Source organism: Phyllobates terribilis, unplaced genomic scaffold (genome assembly GCF_046119375.1).
Source record: "Phyllobates terribilis strain yellow unplaced genomic scaffold, ASM4611937v1 Scaffold_2__4_contigs__length_985480577, whole genome shotgun sequence".
NCBI lineage: Eukaryota > Metazoa > Chordata > Amphibia > Anura > Dendrobatidae > Phyllobates > Phyllobates terribilis.
The window spans coordinates 166,857,536-166,872,264 of record NW_027362762.1 but is presented as its reverse complement, the minus strand read 5'-3'; the positions used below and the strand labels follow the sequence as shown (position 1 = coordinate 166,872,264).

Genomic DNA, 14,729 nt, shown 5'->3' with positions numbered 1-14,729 from the left:
GGCAGAAAAGAAGTTCCCTGACCCTGGGTTAAAGGGAGCCTGTCAACTCCCCTTCCCACCCCCAAAACAAAAAACAAAGACAAAACCTCAAACCACTTCTATGTTAATGTAGGGACATTAGCCCATATAATCATACCAGCAGCAGCATAGATTTCACCAACTACTACACATGTAGCCATTTTATATGAGGGGGCCCAAGTGACCTGTTTTACCCCCTCAATTACAATCCTTCCCTTATGTTGATTGACACTTCCTTTGGAACACTGCCCAAGTTTAACACTCTGCCCTGCACACCTACACTTCAGGATAAGAGCAGAGTGTGTGCTCCTATACTTTTATCTGCAGCAGCTGCTAATATTACAGTAGCATTTGGCAAATACTGACAAGAGGAAGATGAGAATATGCCAGCTCTGAACTTTAAAGTATATTCTCCTCCCAAGATTAAATTTTATTGTGAAAACTGGGATTTTGGGGTGAGCATTTGTTTAAAGAAAAAAATATATAAATATGCTTTTTAAAAGAATATTTGTCTTTTAAGGGGTCATGAGTCATCCTCTGATCACATCTGTATTACTTATGTAGCGCAAATAGTTTATCCAGTCAATGCTTTGTTGGAGAAACAGAACTCTTTTTCCTTGAAGGAATATCATTGATCAAGCCACTAAGATCCCACAATCAAATTTATCACCAAGAAACAGATCTGAGAGACAAACATATCAGAAGCCTTTAGATTTGTTTTTTACAGGTCTCCATAGACTTGAATGGCAGATTCTGATCTGCAGACAAATCAGAGTAGGGCTACACAATAGGATCTGATAGGCAAGAACACTTAACAGTAACCACAGGAGCATGGCTAAACATCAGTTGGGGTCCTGCAGCTGATTGGCATGAGCACATAATCCTTTATCTGTACAGAGTCCTTTGGTAGGGCATTGAGCTGTAGGGTGGATTGCTGCTAAAAGGGGAAAAAAAAAAAAAAAAAAAAAGCCCGAGCCGAGTGTGCCCGGAGTAAGTGCAAACCAAAGTAAGGCTGTGCGCCCACGTTGCGGAAATGAAGCATATTTTTTACGCTTCGCCCTGGTGGGAAAAATCGCATGCGGATTTTACATGCGGTTTTCACGCCAGGCAGAAGCGTTTGAGGCGTCTTTGCATGCATTTCCGCATGCGGGTTATCAAGCACTTCTCCAAGTGATTTAAGCATCACTTGGAAAAGTGCTTGACAACTTGTTCACACTATATAAATCCATGCAACTGGCATGGATTTATGTAGTGTGACCAATAGTAAAAAAAAAAAAATCAGAATGGTAAAAAATAAAGTTTATACTCACCTTCCGATGCATTCTCTGCCCCGTCCGGAGTCTTGAGCGGCTCACGCTGTTGTGTGCAGGACCTTCGGTGACATCATTGAGTCACCTGACTCAATGACGTGGCAGGTCCTTCACACAACAGCGCGACGGAAGGAAAACATCAGAAGATAAGTATAAACTTTATTTTATTCTTTTTTTTTTTACAGGTTCTTTGGTACCCAGGTCTGGAGGAGAGTCTCCTCTCCTCCAGACTTGGGTACCATCCGCACATTGATTTCGCATGCGGAAACGCAAAATTAATGAACATGCTGCGGATTTTTGACCGCAGCATATACGCTGCGGAAAAATCCGCAGCATTGACATTGCGGAATGCCATTGGGGACCATGGGGTGCAGATATACATGAATTTTACAAGCGTTTATGCTGTGGAAATTCCGCAGCATATACGCAACGTGGGCATGCAGCCTAAGTGTGTGACTTGTTTTTCAGTGACTTGGATTCAGGGAGTTTGGACTGAATTGCTGTCTGTATTTTATTAATTCTTTACATTTCTTTTTTACTTAACATTTCTGTCTAGGGCAATCCCCATTAGGAAATGAGCTCCATTATTGACAATGCTATCCAGTGTACATCTTGCCACATGTATACAATCCGTGAACAGCCAGTTATGGAGGCATACTGCTGTGCGAGATGTGTGCATGTTGCGTGTTGGGAAGCCCAGGTACTAGATCTAAATGAGCAGCTGGCAACATGGAGATCCATTGACAATATGGAAAGGAGTCTGCTGTTCACTGAGCAGCTGATCACTGGGGTAGATGTGGGGGAGGGTGGTACTAGGGAGCATCAGGACAGTGAGGCATCTAGCTGGGTGACAATTAGAGGGGGGTGGGTAGAGGGAGGAGTGCCAGGGAGGCTAGTCATGATCTGGCACACCCCAATAAGTTAGCAAAGTTGGCAGATGAGGGGTGGGGGTTGGTACAGGGGTAGCACTGCTGCAGCAAGCCATGTCCTCTGAAAGCCAGAGGAGTGTCAGCTCCAGTAAGGGGGGGGGGGGGGGGAATAGGAGACTCAATTATTGGAACAGATAGGGCAATCTGTCACAAAGACAGGGATCATCGAACAGTGTGCTGCCTACCTGGTGCTAGAGTCCGGCACATCGCTGATCGGGTTGACAGATTACTGGGAGGGGCTGGTGAGGACCCAGTGGTCATGGTGCACATTGGCACAAATGACAAAGTTAGAGGTAGGTGGAAGGTCCTTAAAGATGATTTCAGGGAATTAGGCTGCAAGCTTAAAGCAAGGACCTCCAAGGTGGTATTCTCTGAAATACCTGTACCACGCCAGAGAGGCAATGGGAGATTAGGGAGATAAATAAGGGGCTCAGGAACTGGTGTAGGAAGGAGGGGTTTGGGTTCCTGGAGAACTGGGCCGACATTTCAGTTGGCTACAGATTTTACGCTAGGGACAGGCTGCACCTCAATGGGGAGGGTGCTGCTGTGCTGGGGGAGAAAATGGCTAGAAGGTTGGAGGAGTGTTTAAACTAGGGATTGGTGGAGGGGGGAGAGTATTCATTTTATAGGTGGGGAAGATTGTGCCCAGGTCACTATCTGCACTAATAAAGAAATTGGGGGTGGGGTTAGAAGAGTCAATATAGTAAGGAATAGAGGTACAGAGAGATACATAAAATGCATGTACACTAATGCCAGAAGCCTCACCAACAAAATGGAGGAATTAGAATTAATTTGGTTGGAAAATTATGACATGGTGGGGATACCTGAGACATGGCTGGACGAGAGCCATGACTGGGCAGTTAGTTTACAGGGCTATACTCTGTTCAGAAATGACTGTACAAACAAGCGAGGGAGGGGGGGGGGGGGTGTTTATATGTAAAATCATCCTTAAAACCTATCTTGCGTGAGAATATATGTGAAGCTAATGAAAATGTAGCGTCGCTGTGGGTGGAGATAAGGGGAGGGAAAAAAAAAATTACTGATAGGGGTTTGCTATAAGTCTCCAAAAATAATGGAAGCAGTGGAGAATATCCTCATAAAGCAAATAAATGAAGCAGCGACTCGAGAAGTCATTATTATGGGGGGGGGCGACTTCAACTATCCTGAAATACATCGGGGGACAGAAACCTGTAGTTCAAGCAAAGGTAATAGGTAATTGTCTCATAGTTGTCAAAAACCTTTCACAACTGGTTCAGGACCCAAGGGGGGCACTGCTAGACCTAATATTAACCAACAGGCCAGACTGCATATCAAATATACGAGTTGGGGGTCACTTGGGCAATAGTGATCAAAATAATACGTTTTCATGTATCCTTTAATAAGGTGTAGTAGAGGGGTTACAAAGACACTAAACTTCAGGAAGGCAAATTTCCAGGATGGCAAACGGTTGAGAGATGATCTTAGTGCAATAAACTGGGACATAAAACTACACAAAACAAATGGGAAACATTTATTAGCATCCTGAATAGGACCTGTGCACAATATATACCCTATGGGAATAAACATGCTAGAAATAGGAGGAAACCACTATGGCTAAATAGAGCTGTAAGGGGTGCAATAAGTGACAAAAAAAAAAAAAAAAAAAAAAAGCAGCATGTAGGTCATGATGAGGCATTAAATACAGAAAATTAAATAAAAGTCTAAAAACCAAATCAAGGCAGCAAAGATTGAGAGACTCATTGCCAGAGAAATTACAAATAATCCCAAAATATTTTTTAACTACATAAATCATAAGAAACTAAAAAAATGATAGTGTTGGCCCCCTTAAAATAGTCGATGAGGAAAAAGCCAATATGCTAAATGATTTTTTTTCAACAGTATTTACACAAGAAAATGGCATGACAGATAACATGATTAGTGAAAACAAAAATTCTCCATTAAATGTCACTTGCTTAACCCAGCAGGAAGTACAGCGGCGTCTAAATATCACTAAAGTTGACAAATCCCCGGGCCCGGATGGGATACACCCGCAAGTACTGCAGGAATTAAGTAACGCCATAGATAGACCATTATTTTTAATCTTTAAAGATTCCATAACAGGGTCTGTACCACATGACTGGCGTATAGCAAATGTGCCAATATTCAAAAAGGGGACAAAAACCAAACTTGGAAATTATAGGCCAGTAAGCTTAACCTCTACAGTGGGTAAAATCCTGGAGGGTTTCCTAAGAGATGCTATACTAGAGTATCTGAAGACTAATAACCTCATGACCCAATATCAACATGGGTTTACGAGGGACCGTTCCTGTCAAACCAATCTGATCGGCTTTTATGAGGAGGCAAGTTCCAGACTGGACCAAGGAAATGCAGTGGATGTTGTGTATATGGACTTTTCAAAAGCTTTTTATACGGTTCTACACAAAAGGTTAATACACAAAATGAGAACAATGGGCATAGGGGAAAATCTATGCATGTGGGTTAAGAACTGGCTCAGTGATAGTGTTCTATTAATAACCACCCTTTGTTTCCTAAGACTGGGTCACAGTTAACAGTGGGGTACCACAGGGGTCAGTATTGGGCCCGCTTCTTTTTAACATATTTATTAATGACCTTGTAGGGGGCATACAGAGTAGTTCAATATTTGCAGATGACACTAAACTCTGCAGGGTAATCAATACAGAGGAGGACAATTTTATATAACAGGAGGATCTATGTAAACTAGAAGCTTGGGCTAATAAATGGCAAATGAGCTTTAATGGGGATAAATGTAAGGTAATGTGTGACACCCCAGGGGTCTGGTTGCCACAGTGATAGAGATATTACGTCTGAGAGCAGGTGGGAGGTCTCTTGGTCAGGGATCCTATGCATGCCACACCTCCTGCCCAGTCCTGGGAGGGGAAGAACTTCCCCTATATAAACCTAGGGCTGAGGCAGGGTGAGTGAGTAGAGAAGAAGTAGAGACAGAAGCAGATATAGGAAAGGAACATCAGGAGCTCTGTGGGAGCAGTGCTACAAGGAGTCAGGGGCTGGCAGCTGCAGAGCTCGCCCTGACTGAGAAGTTATCACCGGACCCGGAGTCCGAGGCTGTGGGGACTAACTCCTATCCAGCAGCAGAAACCGACCGGCAGGGGATTGCAGGTCCTCTGGCCCAGAAACCCGAAGGCACGGTCACACGCGTGGGACCAGCACCGCAGTCGTGGAGCGGAAGCTACTAGAAGGCCCCGAGTCACCGGCCATACGGGTGAGCACCACACGGTACACTCAGGGACGTGGGCTACTTATACCCGCCTCTAGCAAGGTAGCCGGAAGAGTATCGTTAGTTTGGGAGGCCTACAACTCCGCCTGGCCAGGGGAGATCCCATCTGCTCAAGGACTGACCAGGCCCCAATCACTAGCCAGTACTCCGGGAGGGTCTATCTTTGTCACCAGTAAAGACCCTGAACTACACCGTACCGTCTCCGAGTGGTTCCTGCTACCCCCATCATCCACGTCGGCTGCCCTGAGGCCATACCCCTCCCGTTGGGGGTTATACTATCACGCTGCACAATCCTACCACCGGCCTCAGCGGTCTGCCCTGCAGCAGCGGTTCCTCAGCTGTACTCAACGGGTGGCGTAGTCGTCCAACATCTACCGCTAATACAGCGCCACTTAGTCTGACTCCTTGGGCACGGACCGGATCACCGCCACGAGACTACAACCCTCAAGAGATCCGGCGCCGGGTAAGCTCCCGCGTGCGCAACGCAGCGCGACACAGGCTCAGGGGCGCGTCAAATGCACTTGGGTAGAGGAAATCAAATGTATAATTATATGCTTAATTGTAAAATACTGGGCAAAACTGTCACTGAAAGAGACCTGGGTGTATTGGTGGCCAGTGTCAGGCAGCTGCTGCAAAGGCAAATAAAATAATGGGATGCATTAAAAGAGGCATAGATGCTCACGAGAACATAATTTTACCTCTATACAAGTCACTAGTGCGACCACACTTAGGCCATGTGCCCACGTAGCGTTTTTGTGGCGATTTTATGGCTGAAAACGCTTGTAAAACAGTCTGCCATGCAAAGCAATGTGAATTCAGATGTGCTGTGCACATGATGCGCTAATTTGTGTGCTGAATTCGCATTGCGTTGCAAAACGCAGCATGACCGTTTCTACTGCGATTAAGCTGCAAATTTACAGCCATTGAGGAACATTGAAACGCAGCAAACCCGCAGGTATATGTGGATTTGCTGCATTTCGATTAAATTCAATGGCTGCGAATTTGCAGCATAATTGCGGTGCGTGTGGTACCCGGGGTGAAGAGGAGACTACAACTCTTCTTCATCCCGGCTACCACACTGAAAAAAAAAAAATAAAAAAGTTAACAAAACCTGTATATTCACTTCTCCGGTCTCCTCCAGTCTGCTCCTGGCCACGTCCTCTTTCTTTGGCGTCCCGCGGTGTACTGTCAGGACCTGTGGTGACATTTAGTCACCTGATGGCCACGCGACTGCTGATTTAGGCGGTCAGGTGATTGTTGCGTGACCATCAGCTGACTAAATGAGGTCACCGCAGGTCCTGACAGTACACTGCAGGATGCCGAAGAGAGGATCGCATGATAGCTGCCGGGAGGAGACCGGAGAGGTGAGTACACAGGTTTTTTTTTTTTTTTAACTATAGATGCTGCATTTAAAGCATCAGTTGTTCACACATTCTAAATCCATGCCGGTTGCATGGATTTATATTGTGTGACCAACTTGTCAAGCACTTTTCCAAGTGATGCTCAAAATCGCTTGGAAAACTGCTTGAAAAAAAGCATGCGAAGACTCATGTAAATCTGCATGCGTTTTTTCTGCCAGAGAGGCAAAAACGCTCTGCATCAAATCTGCTACGTGGGCACATAGCCTTAGAATACTGTGTACAGTTCTGGTCTCTGGTGTATAAGAAAGACATCTCTGCACCCGCTCTAGTTCAGCTAAGGTTATTAGAGGACTGGGGGGTCTGCAATACCAAGACAGGTTATTATGCTTGGGGTTAGTTTGGAAAAACAAAGGCTTAGGGATGATCTTATTACTATGTACAAGTATATGAGGGGACAGTACAAAGACCTGTCTACTGATCTTTTTACTCTGAGGCCTGAGACGGGGACAAGGGGGCATCTTCTACGTCTGGAGGAAAGAAGGTTTAAGCATAATCAGACGCGGATTCTTTACTGAAAGAGCAGTGAGACTATGGGACTCTCTGCCGCATGATGTTGTAATGAGTGATTCAGTACTAAAATTTAAGAAGGGCATGGATGCCTTTCTTGAAAAGTATATTACAGGTTATATATACACTAGATTCCTTGATAGGGTGTTGATCCAGGGAACTAGTCTGATTGTTGTATGGAGTCAGGAAGGAATCTCCCCCCCCATGGGTTTTTTTTTTGCCTTCCTCTGGATCATGTTAGGCTATGGGTTGAACTAGATGGACTTGGCCTTCCGTCAACCTTAAAAACTATGTTACTATGTAGATGCAAAGTCAATTACATCTCATGAGGTAATAGGCTGTAGCTTTCTAAAGCTGGTTTCACATGCCCATGAAACCGATCTAGCTTTAGAAGGCCAAGCCCAACCACCAGTCTGACCTGGAATAACCGCTTCAGTCATATGAGCAGCTCACTCAGGTCGGGACACCAGGAGGTCTTCATTTCACAGATGTATAAAGCCAGCCTCAATAGAAGGGTTTTCCCATATTGTACTTCACATCATGACTAAGAACCTGCTATATAAATAGGTGCAACATGCATGGGCTAGTATGTTCTGCATATAAACCAAGTACAGACAATCACTTAATCCCATTAACTAATGTTTTTTTTTCCTGCCGCAAGACAAGTGTTGGAGCTTTAATTTTTTGTGTAGTCAAGAATGCTCAATGTATAACTGACAACGTAAAGGTCCAAAAAGAAGGTGCCATACACCTTGGGCTCATCCATGTGCTCTCCCCCACGATTGATAGAAGCTTGAGATAGCTCGGAGGTTTTTAATCTGAAGACTACTGATGAAACCCAGACTGATTCTCATGAGAAACAATAACTGATGTCTGAATGAGCCCTTACACAGCTGACTGTCAAATGCACTGTAGAAAGTCTACTTCCCCAATGTCACGGAAGACTCAGGAGTCCCACGGATAGCAGCCAGTCCTGTTAAAAACTGCCATATTCAAAGGACCATTTTAACTTTGCAATAGTAAACGTCTAGCCATCTTATAGGTTGTAATACAAAATCCATAGTTCACCATATGAACTGACACGCAGTGAAAAGCTAAGTAATCTAGAATTACAAGCAGGTGGTCCTGAAATGCACACAAAGACCCATACACAAACGATGGACCTTCTGCATTAAAGAAAGTCTGACAGGGCAGAATGTGGAAATAAACGAGATTAATTGACCACATGTGAGTGCCGGGATTCGTTTTTGCTGGACACATCATTTTTCCTTGTGCACCACAAAAGGATTGCAGAGTGCTGACCGCTTTTTGAATGTTATATTGACAGCAAAGAATGACCATTCAAGCCGAGTACAGGTGTTTGGTGCATCATGGTGTGGCAAAACATTTACGTGCACCTCCCCACCTACTTGTTTTCCACCTCTGTCTTTTTCTGGCTCTATAAAGCCAGAGCTGTCAAAAGGGAGCATGGGAAGAGGTGCTTCGATGTTTAGCCACACCAGGGGTGCTGACAGTACCTTTAAGAACAACTTCTATAAAGTGCAACAGATGGCACATGTAGAGCTTGTACACAGGCAGTCTTGTTGTGGAAGGGCTGCAGATTCTCTAATGCCTGGATGAGTACGAAATCTCATTCACAATGCTCTGCACATTCCCTTACAACAGCAGCTCTGAACTGCTCATTGTTTTATCTAGTACAGTGTGGAGATCTACAGCGCCATATCTTGAGAAACAGACTTCAATATTCTAAAAAGCCCTTTAAAAGTAGCACTCCAGCATTTTAGTATTTTTTTTTAATTGCTACCATTTACCCCTTAAGCTATAACCATTTGTACAGTGCAAATTTATAAAAAAAAACAAGAGCTCACCACACATTGCATAGAAAGTAAAGTCCTCAGCCGGAACATATCTAGGTGTCAATTTCCACTTTGGATCAAACAGCAAATTTCCAAGGGTAAAAAATAAAAAGTTGCAGTGCAGTTTATATGCCAGAATCACATCTGTTCACATGTGGGAAGCCTTGATCCAAATTTCAGATTTAGACCTCAGACATCTGAGCATCAGAGATATATACAGATTTCTCTCAGGTGATATCCTAGTTGCTTCAGTGGAGAAAAAACAAAAAAACACAAAAAACATGCACTTAGACTTACCACTTACCTATTGACTTAGGTTGTGTGCACACGTTGTGTTTTTGCAGCATTTTTTATGCCCAGATTTTTCTGATGCCAGCAAAGTGAATGAGAATTCTGAAGTTAACACTGCTTATTTGTGACTTGCAGATTTAAATCTGCAGCATGTCAATTCTTTCAGTGTTTGCTGCATGTTTCACCCATACTAATGAGTGGGGAAAAATCTGTACCAAAAACACCCGTTTTTTGCCTTTGCTTTTTCTGCCAAGAAATGAAGAAATGGTGCAGAAATTTCTGCACTAAATACTCAATGTATGCATATACCCTTAATGCATCAGTTAAGAAAAAAAAAAAACCTGATGAAACGCTCAGTTACAAAAGTGTGGTCACGATTCATTAAAGCTTTTATGGCAGAAAACTGGCATAAAAAAGTTTTGAATTCACAATTTTTGCGTAATTATTGTGCATTCTGGAGTTTAAGTGGAGCCAAAATGAGCATGGTCACATACTCCTGTCACACAGACAGCCCTAGAACGTGTCACATGGATGTGCAATTGTAGCTTTACATGTGGAAGTCTGCTACCAATCCATAAAGATGACAGTGACCTGGTTAGTAAAAACTGTCATATGGACCACAAGGGGATCAGAACCAGGGGCACAACTATGAGACTATGTTCACACATTGCGTTTGATGAGTTTTCCGCAGGAAAACCTGCTCTTGGCAGTAAAGAAGCTGCTTATCAACATGCTTTTTGTAAAGTTTAGTGCATAAAAAAAAAAAATATATATATATAAAAAAGATCTAGCTTGCTCAGGTTTTTGTACCAAACAGCAAGACCTGATACCTGCGTTTTTTGCACTTATTTGCTGCTTTCGATGGGTGAAAAAAAAAAAAACGCTGCAAAACCACTGAAAGTAGTGACATGCTGCAGTTTGCAAAACAGTATTTTCCAAATCAGTCAGGAAAAAAAAAAAAAAAAAATAGATTTCTGAAATCTCAGCCTTTGCTGGCACTGTAAAAAGCAGCTTAAAATTTGCATTAAAAAAGGAATGTGTTAACATAGCCTAATAAGTGCATGGGTTGCAGTCACACCCAGGCCCTGGAGCCTATGGTGCCCAAAAGGTCGCTTTGGCCCATTTGAAAAGCCAATTACTAATAAAGATTAGCAATAATTTGGGGCCCGCAAACTTAAAGTTACACCACTGGAAAAAATAAAAAATAAAAAACAGACCAATGCATCCTGTAATGGAAAGTCATGTTTCACTGAAATGTCCCACAAATACAAGATGTCAGCCTGAGGTTTGATACAAGGGACCCCCGTCAGACATAGCAGGTTAGAATCCTCGTGTCTTGTGAGGATTGTGGAGATTTGGCCTGTGGCTCCATTTTCAGCTACCAAGTTGTTTATTTGGCAGTTTTGCCATTTTCTTGGATGGCATTGTATTACTGCCATGTTATAAAAGCCATGTAGCGATATTGTACAGGAACTGTGTAATATGGCTCATATCTATGTAGATACTAGAGAGTAAGAACGGCACTCCTTAAGTTTTTGCAGATGCACTGATGGGGTCCCAACCCATTATACATAGAAAGTCAAATGAATCCAGCGCTCAGTCTGGTGACAGTGTACGGCAGACATTTCAGTCATTTGACCTTCATCAGTAATGCACTAGTTATGTTCAGACAGATTCAGAAAGGTTCAAAACATATGGTATGCGTGTCCGGCTTTTTGTTTCAAGTAGATGTGAGCCTGTCACCGCCATGGGATACCGACTCCCGGTCTGGTCATCAGAGGCAGTATCCCATGGCGGTGACAGGCTCACATCTACTTGAAACAAAAAGCCGGACACGCATACCATATGTTTTGAACCTTTCTGAATCTGTCTGAACATAACTAGTGCATTACTGATGAAGGTCAAATGACTAAAACGTCTGCTACACTTTGTCACAAGATGTGAATAAACGTCACCAGACTGAGTGCCGGATTCTTTTGATTTTCTTCATATCTGTATAGGATTGAGCTTTATATCTTTTGACATGGGGCTGCCACATGATAACTGAATGTTAATTACAGCTCTGTCTCTGAAGTATGCGCCATTCCCTCGTTTTCCTCCCCCTCATGCTCAGTCAGGGAGAGGTTCTGTAAAATGGTGTTGGAGCAGAGGAACAGATATCTGGTACAGCTGCAACTCAAAACAGCACCTCTGGGTGCAGGAACCAGTTGAAACAGCTTTCAGAAAAATGGAGTAGGTTACAGGTGTCTACTAAAAACCACCACACTACACTTTAGTGAGGCAGCGGTTTTCTAGGTAACTTCCTAGAATGCAGTATTATACACCGCTGTCCCCAGGAGACTATACAGCAGTACACTGCACTATGGCAATGGGCTCTGTGGGGAGAGCGGGGTGAGGTAGAAGCACGAGTCATGTGACCCTCAGGAGCACACCCGACCGACTACCTCACACTACAGCGGCCAATCAGATCACAGCTCTCAGAAATAAATAAAAACATCACTATGATTGGCTGCGTAGTCCCATAAAGAGCCCAGTAGTAGTTTGACCCACGCTGCCCTATGCAGATTGATGATTCCTGCTGGGACCTGTAGTCCCGGATACGTGCACTGGTTGTGTGCGCCCTGCCGCCAAGTGTATATACTGCGCCACGTTCACTCACAAGTGTCTGACACCTCGGAGCAGCCAGTCCCGCAGCCCACCGCGTCAGGGCAAGTGATGCTGCAGCTTCCCGCCACTACTCACCTGTAATGTCCGCGCAGCTCCCGGCACCGAGCGGCTGCTAATAACAGGAGGACAGGTGCAGAGCTGCGTTATATCCCGCCACACCCAGCGCCGCCCAGTAACCCTTCATTGTCTGCACCTGTCCTCTGCCAGCCTGTACATGACATCACCGGATAGTGTCTCCATCCCCACAGTATACCGCAGGGAGCTGCATTTAGCCTGGTGCACATAGGAAAACACTGACAAGTACATATATAGATAATATACCTACATATATACATTGTTAGGCTTTGTTCACACGTTGCTTTTTTGCTGCTTTTTTTTTATATTAAACCTGCTCTCTTGGCCGCCACATACTTTTTCTACCCTTTTTTTATTCCTTAAAACGTTAAGGAACCTTTAGGCTATGTGCCCACGATGCAGAAATGCTTCGGATTTTTTTTGAGCGTTTCTGCATCTCCCTGGCAGAAAAAAACACATGCGGATTGTACATGCGGATTGTACATGCAGATTGTACATGCGGATTGTACATGCGGATTGTACATGCAGATTGTACATGCGGATTGTACATGCGTTTTCCTGCCAGGGACAAGCGGATGTGAAGCATTATTCACTGACATTTCCGCATGCGGATTGACAAGCGCTTTCCAAGCGATTAGCATCACTTGGAAAGTGCTTGTGACAACTAGGTCACACTATATAAATCCATGCAAACGGCATGGATTTATATAGTGTGACCCAAGAGAGTGGTTAAAAATAAAAAAATAAACTAATACTTACCTTCCGATGGCCCCCGAGACTTGCAGCGCTCCTGTGCTGGCTGCCGTCAGATCGTGGTACTGAAAAGACCTGCCGTCACATGACTGTGACGTCAGCGCAGGTCCTTCAGTCCTGCGCGATCTGTCAGCAAGCGAAGAGAAGGAGTCCGGGGGCCGTCGGAAGGTGAATATAATCTTTATTTTTTATTTTATTCTTTTTTTTATGGTACCTGGGTGTGGAGGAGACTCTCCTCTCCTCTACACCCGGGTACCATCCGCACATTAGAACGCGCCAATTATGCAAGTACAGATGTAGTCTTGCGGAATTGGCGCGTTCTAATGCAAGTCAATGGCGGCGAAAACGCAGCGCTTCCGCAAAATAATTGGTAGTGCTGCGTTTTTTTCCGCAATGATAATCCGCAGCGGACATTTCCGCAGCATGTGCACAGCACATGCGGATTATCATTGGGGAACATTGCTGCCCTTCTACCATGCGTTTTTAATGCGTTTCCGCAGCTGCAAAAACGCTCCGGAAACGCATTAAAAACACATCGTGGGCACACAGCCTCATTCAGACCAGCATACATTACACAGGTCTTAATAAAAAGCTAGCTGGTGTGAAATACACCGGATTTATTATGAGGCGCTCACATCGCTTCCTGAACATGCACCAATAAAAGCTAATTATTTGCAGTCTTATTTCCACCACTTTCTGGCGCACATTATAGTAAATGTGTGGGGTCGCCTGTGCCATCCCCTCTACAATGCTTCACCCACTGTGAAGAAAACCTGTATGTTATGGCATACACATGGCGTGTGCCACAGTTTGCAACGCTTTTATGTCAGTTAGTGGCGTAGATGCATTAATATGTCAGGTAACAGTTTTTTATCGGCAAGAAGCAATCTATGGATCTGTAAAAATGATGGACAGCAAACAGGCATGGCATCAGCGTGCAGTCCAGGATTAACATGGTCATGGATAAGAGAAGCTTTACAACTACAAGTGCTTCTCACTAAATTAGAATATCATCAAAAAGTTAATTTATTTCAGTTGTTCAATACAAAAAGTGAAACTCATATATAGAGTCATTACAAACTGAGTGATCTATTTCAAGTGTTTATTTCTGTTAATGTTGATAATTATGGCTTACAGCCAATGAAAACACAAAAGTCATTTTTTTTTTTATAATTCTTTAAGAGAAGAAGTCACGGAAGCAATACATGAATATAAGTAATGAAACATCCAAGTATGGCAACATAATATAACATTTGTGCGTTTTTTGTCTGTTTGGTGAGTCTGGTGACCTTAATCAAAGCTACCCTTCCCCACCAGTTGGTCCCTTCTAGAACTGTGGGCGTTCGGTGCATCCATGGCGACGCCAAGGACTATCCTGTGGCCACAATGACAGTGGGAACAGACTGTGGTGCCCAGTCCCAAGAGGTCAGGGTGGTTAAGGACCTGATGCATCCTGTCATACTGGGCCGTGCTTTTTCTTTGTTTTGGGACTTGTGGGGAAAGAGAACCAGACTAAGTAGTGTGGGCAAAAGCCTAGTCCCTGGAAAAGAACCCCCGACGAAGTCTCAAGTGGATGAGTTCCCACTGTGCATCCTTGCCGGCGATGAGGGCGAGACGGTGACCGAGGAGGCTGACCTCCCTGAGTT

At 44.1% G+C, this 14,729-nt stretch overlaps 1 protein-coding gene across 4 annotated transcripts in view; it reads right to left on the bottom strand.

Annotated features, from left to right (window-relative positions):
- SMAGP (small cell adhesion glycoprotein) overlaps positions 1-14,729 on the bottom strand; it is a 53,689-nt gene that overhangs the window by 7,422 nt on the left and 31,538 nt on the right. Inside the window, exon 1 of one of the 4 annotated variants that reach the window (XM_073663230.1) lies at positions 12,331-12,434. The exons of the other annotated variants lie outside the window; for them this stretch is intronic. The gene's annotated coding sequence lies outside the window, so the exon portion shown is untranslated. Of the gene's footprint in view, positions 1-12,330; positions 12,435-14,729 lie in introns of those variants that run through there. 4 annotated transcript variants of the gene reach the window in all.